Source organism: Bufo bufo, chromosome 1, assembly GCF_905171765.1.
Source record: "Bufo bufo chromosome 1, aBufBuf1.1, whole genome shotgun sequence".
Taxonomy (NCBI): domain Eukaryota; kingdom Metazoa; phylum Chordata; class Amphibia; order Anura; family Bufonidae; genus Bufo; species Bufo bufo.
This window is the reverse complement of record NC_053389.1, coordinates 488822088-488829422: the sequence shown is the minus strand read 5'-3', so window position 1 is coordinate 488829422 and position 7335 is coordinate 488822088.

Below are 7335 nucleotides of genomic sequence, written 5' to 3'. Positions count from 1 at the left end.
CTCAACATGGGCCTGACAAAAAAGCATGAATTGCGGTCATATTGGTCCACGAACCCAATTAATCACATGCCCATGTTCTCTGCTGCCATGTCCAGGACACGATTTGAGACCATCCTGCGTTTCCTGCACTTTAGTAATAACAGCACCTCTCGTCCCAGAGGCCACCCAGCTTTTGACCGGCTCCACAAAATTCGGCCCCTCATAGACCACTTTTAACACCAAATTTGCAGATTTGTATACCCCTGAGCAAAACCTCTGCATAGACGAGTCCCTGATACATTTTACCGGGCGCCTTGGCTTCAAACAATACATCCCAAGCAAGCGCGCCCGGTATGGGGTCAAATTGTATAAGCTCTGTGAAAGGGCCACAGGCTATACGCACAAATTTCGTGTCGGAGGGTAAAGATCAGACCCTGGAGCCGGTCGGTTGCCCTGACTACCTGGGGAGCAGTGGGAAGACAGTCTGGGACTTGGTGTCACCGTTATTTGGCAAGGGGTACCACCTTTTATGTGGACAATTTCTACACAAGTGTGCCCCTCTTCAGGCATTTGTTTCTAGAACAGATTGGCTGCTACGGCACCGCGCGACCTAGTCGCCGGGGCTTCCCCCAACGGCTCGTTACCACCCGTCTTGCAAGGGGGGAGAGGGCTGCCTTGTGTAACGAAGAACTGCTCGCGGTGAAATGGAGAGACAAGCGTGACGTTTACATGCTCTCCTCCATTCACGCAGACGCGACAATCCAAATTGAACGAGCAACCAGTGTCATTGAAAAGCCCCCCTCGGTCCACGACTATAATTTGCTCATGGGAGGGGTGGACTTCAATGACCAGATGTTGGCTCCTTATTTACTCTCCCGCAGGACCAGACGCTGGTATAAGAAGGTGTCTGTATATTTAATTCAATTGGCTCTGTACAATAGTTTTGTTCTCTACAGTAAGGCTGGGAGAACAGGATCCATCCTCAAATTTCAGGAAGAGATCATTGAGAACCTCCTGTATCCAGGAGCTTCCGTGGCCCCAACCACCAGTGTAGTGAGCCGTCTACACGAGTGACATTTCCCCAATGTCGTTGCTGGTACCTCAAACCAAGCTTCACCCCGAAAAAGATGTTGTGTCTGTAGCAGGAATGGAATAAGGCGTGACACCAGCTATTTATGTCCTGACCACCCTGCTCTATGCTTAGGGGAGTGTTTCCGGAAGTACCACACACAGGTACACTTAGCATAGGGATTACGTTACACAGGACAGGCACACAGGGGTCTTAGGGCCCTTTCACTCACAGCTGCTGCAAACCTCTCCTTTCACCTGGGACAAAGTGCATAATGTTTTTCGCCACATCTCTGGGCGCTTTGCACATTGTCCCATGGGGAAGGAGAGGTTTGACCTCTAAAGTAAAAAAAAAAAAAAAAAAAAAAAAACACAGGTAAGCAAAAAAGTTGATGTTCCAAAAGTTCAATAAAGTTTATAAAAGTTAATGTTCTGTTCAAATGTTATATAAAGTTAATAAATTTATTGCGTTGCGGCTTTTTTTTTTTTTTTTTTTTTTTATACCTTCTAGGTGGACCAAGCGATCAACCAGCTGCAGCACTGATGTGCATTCTGACAGAAGCATTGCGCTGTTGTCAGATTACACAAAAGTCGGTGTATGCGGAGCTGCAAGACGAGATTTCTCCTCTGCAGTAAAAAAGATACGTTTGCCGAGGCTTATGAGCTGAGGGGCGGTGTTCATATGCTTTGGCAAACACTTTGTGTGTGTGTGTGTGTATATATATATATATATATATATATATATATATATATATAAAAAAATTACGGCAATGATTTATTCATCCAAATCGATTGATGCGAATGGAGAAACTGGGTTTGCCAGGGCATACGGGCTGAGTGGGTTTGGATGTTGGGCGGAGCTCCTATGTCCTGGCAGACTCCTTTCCCCTCTTTTTTTTTTTTTGCACATTTTTTGGCAGAGATTTTCTTCATCCACATTGATCGATGCGAATGAAGAAATCTGTGCCGTTCATTTTTTCTTTCAGCCCAGAGGCTGAACAGAAAAAAAAAAATCTCATTACCCGTATGCTCAATATAAGGAGAATAGCAGAAACTCCTAATGCTGGCCATACATGTAATGATTGCGGAGACCCTCAAATGCCAGTGCAGTACAAACACCCCACAAATGACCCCATTTTGGAAAGAAGACACCCCAAGGTATTCGCTGAGGGGCATATTGAGTCCATGAAAGATTGAACTTTACGTCACAAGTTAGCGGAAAGGGAGACTTTGTGAGAAAAAAAAAAAAAAATCAATTTCTGCTAACTTGTGCCAAAAAAAACCAACTTCTATGAACTCTCCATGCCCCTCACGGAATACCTTGGGGTGTCTTCTTTCCAAAATGGGGTCACATGTGAGGTATTTATACTGCCCTGGCATTTTAGGGGCCCTAAAGCGTGAGAAGAAGTCTGGAATCCAAATGCCTAAAAATGCCCTCCTAAAAGGTACTCATTGGAATTTGGGCCCCTTTGCGCACCTAAGCTGCAAAAAAGTGTCACACGTGGTATTGCCGTACTTAGGAGAAGTAGGACAATGTGGTTTGGGGTGTATTTTTACATATACCCATGCTGGGTGAGTGAAATATCTCTGTAAATTGACAACTTTGTATAATTTTTTTTTTTTTAAAGTTGCCATTTACAGAGATATTTCTCACACACAGTATGGGTATATGTAAAAATACACCCCAAAACAGATTGCCCTACTTCTCCTGAGTACGGCGATACCACATGAGTGTCACTTTTTTGCAGCCAAGATGCGCAAAGGGGCCCAAATTCCAATGAGTACCTTTAGGCCTCTTTCACACGAGCGAGTTTTCCACGTGAACGCATAGCACCCGCACTGAATCCTGACCCATTCATTTCAATGGGTCTGTGTACATGAGCGTTGTTTTTCACGCATCAGTTCTGCATTGCGGGAGAATCGCAGCATGTTCTATATTCTGCGTTTTTCACGCAGCCCTGGCCCCATAAAAGTGAATAGGGGTGCGTGAATAACGCATTGCATCCGCAAACAAGTGGGGTGCGATGCGTTTTTCACTGATGGTTGCTAAGAGATGTTGTTTGTAAACCTTCAGTTTTTTATCACGCGCATCAAAAAGCATTGCACTCGCGCTGAAACAACTGAACACAATCGCAGACAAAACTGACTGAACTTGCTTGCAAAATAGTGTGAGTTTCACTGAACGCATCCGGACCTAATCCGTCATGCTCGTGTGAAAGGGGCCTTAGGATTTCACAGGGCATTTTAACGCATTTGGATTCCAAACTACTTCTCACGCTTTAGGACCCCTAAAATGCCAGGGCAGTATAAATACCCACAAGTGACCCCATTTTAGAAAGAAGACACCCCAAGGTATTCCGTGAGGGGCATGGCGAGTTCATAGAGGATTTTTTTTTTTTTCACAAGTTAGCGGAAATTGTAAAAAAACAAACAACAAAGTCTCATATTCCACTAACTTGTGACCAAAAAAAAAAAATTGCCCTACTTCTTCTGAGTACGGTGATACCACATGTGTGACACTTTTTTTGCAGCCTAGGTGAGCAAAGGGGCCCAAATTCCAATGAGTACTTTTAGGATTTCACAGGGCATTTTTACGCATTTGGATTCCAAACTACTTCTCACGCTTTAGGGCCCCTAAAATGCAAGGGCAGTATAAATACCCCACAAGTGACCCCATTTTAGAAAGAAGACACCCCAAGGTATTCAGTGAGGGGTATAGTGAGTTCATGTAAAATTTTATTTTTTGTCACAAGTTAGTGGAATATGAGACTTTGTAAGAAAAAATTCCATTTCCGCTAACTTGTGACAAAAAAAAAAACTTCCATGAACTCACTATGCCCATCAGCGAATACCTTAGGGGGTCTACTTTCCGAAATGGGGTCATTTGTGGGGTGTTTCTACTGTCTGGGCATTGTAGAACCTCAGGAAACATGACAGGTGCTCAGAAAGTCAAAGTGCGTAAATTAATTTTTTTGCACCATAGTTTGTAAACGCTATAACTTTTACCCAAACCAATAAATATACACTTATTGCATTTGTTTTTTTATCAAAGACATGTAGAACAATAAATTTAGAGAAAAATTTATATAGGAATGTAGTTTTATTTGAAAAAAAATTCAACAAAGTGAAAAATGTCATTTTTTTTGCTAACATTTCGGTTATTTTTGATTAATATCAAAAAAGGTAAAAATGTTAGCAGCAATGAAATACCACCAAATGAAAGCTCTATTAGTGAGAAGAAAAGGAGGTAAAATTCATTTGGGTGCTAAGTTGTATGACCAAGCAATAAACCGTGAAAGTAGTGTAGTGCAGAATTGTAAAAAGTCGACTAGTCATTAAGGGGGTTTAAGCTAGGGTGGCTGAGGTGGTTAAAGGAGGTTTTTTTTCCACAAGTGCCCGTTTTATTGAATTTAATAGGAAATGCTTTTTTTTTTTTTGTGTGGTTGGTATTCAGGAACCTTAAAAAAAAAAAAAATATAAAAAAAATTATGTACAGACCCATAAACTGCAATGGTTCTGAAAAAGCTGTCTGACTGCCATTAAGAAAAAAAAAAAAAAAAAAGGTAAGTCAAGTAAATGTAGCCTAATGTAAGCAGATTGGACAATTTCTGTCCTTATTCATAGCCTTTGTCAGTCTGAGCTCTGGTCAATTGACATTGATGACAGTTAAAGCATCACTAAAGGTGTACATGAGGAATAGCACTGTTTCTGCCCATTAGATCACTGGCATTTTTCTGCCGTTTACTTATTTTCATATAGTATCTAGTTTGCAGTTCTCCCATATATGGTGGGTGAAGACTAGCTGCCATCCACTGCACAGAGAAAATAGAGGAGAATCTGCTTCCTAACCTTCTCTTATGCACTCATGATCATGGAAAACATTACAGAGAGGTACTGATCTATATGCGTGTCAATATAGCGCTTGGGAAGTTTATATCTTGGCCCATGTAGCTCCAGCAGTCTACTTGTCCATGTGTGCTTTTGATAACTTCTTCCCCTCCTCTCTCCATAGACCTGCATTGACATCTAATATCGTCCTTCTGTGGTGCTGTTCTGTCTTAAGGTATTTTTAAAGTGAAAAGCAATTAGCAAGGGAGGGGAAGAGGTAAACGGCTGGTAACATGAGAACTAGACCTTTCTCATAGAGGCATATTACAGATTTTTTTTTGATCGCTTGCACTATTGATGTATGCAAAGTTGTGTTAGTGACCATTTAAATTGTACCTCAAGTTTCAGATAAGTGTTGACATGTTATAGTGGCATATCAGAAGTTTTCATAGGTGGGTGTCCAGGTGTTGGTGATGTATGAGAAAGTGGCCACCAGGGAAAAGCTGCTCCGAGACCAGTGGGCTGAGGTCATCGTTCTTTTACTGGCATTAGAGTCCCAGCGCGTATATTTCGACTTGCCGAACGATCAAGTGGCCGACTACCCGAAGGTAAAGGGTGAGATTTTGGCTAGACTGGGGGTAAATGTGTTGGGGTTTAAGCCTGCTGAGCCCGCGAGACCCCAGTATTATGTCTTACTCCACCTTTTGCAAAAGTGGCTACAGCCTGATATGCCGAGTCCCACAGCTATGCTGGATAGACTATTGACCGACATATTCTGGAGGGCGCTGCCACCCCCTTTTCACCTCTGGATCGGCCAGGTGTCTCCTGGAAATGGTGGAACGCTATGTGGCCACTAAGAATCATAAGGGGCGTTCTTTCGGGAGGGGGGGCAGGTAAACACCAGAACTCCCCGCCCAAGGGTATGAGACTGTGAAACCCACCTGGGAAGTTTCCACTATGGGCCGGACGCCGGTAATCTGCTGGTGGTGTCAGGAACCTGGCCATATAAGGGCTGAGTGTCCCTATCGGGTTGAGCCCATGGACACTAATTGTGGTTACCGTCAGTCACTGTATGCTGTGAAACTGTGCCACAGGAACCCTGGAGGCTCTAGACCACTTGTGTCAGGTGGAAGTGGGAGACACAAGTTGAGGTGCTGCTGGACTCAGGGAGCTTGGTGACCCTAGTAAGTGCGGTCCGCTGAGTATACTGGCCGGAAAGTTGGGGTGATGTACATTCACGGAGACTTAAAAGACTAACCCACAGGGCTGGTCACCAGCCGGCAGGGGGACCCACGAAGTGGCAGTCGCCGCAAACTTGCACTACACTCATAATAGGGAGAGATTTTCTGGGTTTCCTGGCCCTATGGCTATGGCTGGTACCCCTGAGTCAGGGGTGAGCCTAGGAGATTGGCCTTGTTCAGGAGGATGGCCAGAACCCTGGGAACCTGAGGCCAAAGGGCCAACAGTAGGGGTGACCGCCACCTTGGTGAAAGAGGGGGAGACAACCCTGTGTAGGGGAATTGCCACTGGAACCTGAGTTGGCAGACCTCAACGTCTCCGGGAAAAATTTCGGTACAGCCCAAAGCCGAGGCCCAACCCTACCCTGGGCTTGGAGGAATGTGGTACCCGAACTAGGGATCGACCGATATAGATTTTTTAGGGCCGAAACAGATATTTTGTGAACTTTCAGGCCGATAGCCTATACCGATATTCTGTGAATTTTCATTTTTGAAAAAATAAAATAAAATCCTACACCAATCTGCTGAAAATGAATATGTTTACGTGTAGGTTTTTTTATTTTTTTGTGACTCTTTATTTTTCATTTATACTTAATACTTTGGTGTGGTTTTTTTTACTAACTTTTAGCCCCCTTAGGGACTAGAACCCTTGTCCTATTCACCCTGACAGGATCTCACACTGTCCCTGCTGCTCTGTGCTTTGTGCACACAGCAGCATGGAGCTTACCATGGCAGCCAGGGCTTCAATAGCGTCCTGGCTGCCATGGTAACCGATCGGAGAGGGGACCCTGTGGCCACTGCCACCAATGAAGATAAATCTCTAATTTATTCATATACAGGAGGCGGGAGCTGGCTGCAGAATCACATAGCCGGCTCCCGACCTCTATGAGTGGTAGCTGCGATCCGCAGTAGTTAATTCCTCAGCTACCGCTCATAGAGGTCGGGAGCCGGCTATGTGATTCTGCAGCCAGCTCCCGCCTCCTGTATATGAATGAATGAGAGAGATCTTCATTGGTGGCACAGTGGCCACAGCCCCTCCCCTCCTCTGTCTCTTCATTGGCGGCGGCAGCAGCAGCACAGGGGGAGGGAGATGCTACTTCCTTCTCCCCTGTGCTGCTGAGGGAACACGGAGAGCGCTGTCAGCAGCGCGATCTGTGTTCCCCATACGTTATCGGAATTTTGGCAAAATAGATACCGATAACGGTCAAAATCCTGAATATCG